Raw genomic sequence first — 437 nt, 5'->3', positions numbered from 1 at the left:
GAGGCCCGGCCAGGCGGGGTCGGCCGCTCCAGAGGCACGACGGGTCCCGGCGGGCAGGCACGACCTGCAACCGGGCGAGAGAGAACAGCCGCCGCCGGCGGGCGACCGCGCGGGAGGAGGGCCACGGGGGCCGAAGCGCCCGCCCGGCCACCGCAAGGGCACACACAGCCTCCCGTGGGGAGGGCGGCCCGAGGGGGCCGGGGGGATCCGGGCCCGCGAGGGCCGGGGCACGCGGCACGCGCGCCAGACGGGCTCCGAGAGGAGCAACGAGAGCGGGAGGCGCCCATCGGGGCGACCGGGCCGCCGGGAAAACAACGCACGGGAATCCCACCGCCCACAGACCAGGGCGGTCCCGCGCCCACGCCCGGGACGCCGGCCGGCCCCGACGGCCGACCCACCCGCGCCCTCCGCCTCGGAAGCCACGTCCACACGCGTCA

The sequence above is a fragment of the Sorex araneus genome, chromosome 11 (assembly GCF_027595985.1).
Source record: "Sorex araneus isolate mSorAra2 chromosome 11, mSorAra2.pri, whole genome shotgun sequence".
NCBI lineage: Eukaryota > Metazoa > Chordata > Mammalia > Eulipotyphla > Soricidae > Sorex > Sorex araneus.
The sequence above is the reverse complement of the archived record's forward strand: the minus strand, read 5'-3'. Positions refer to the sequence as shown.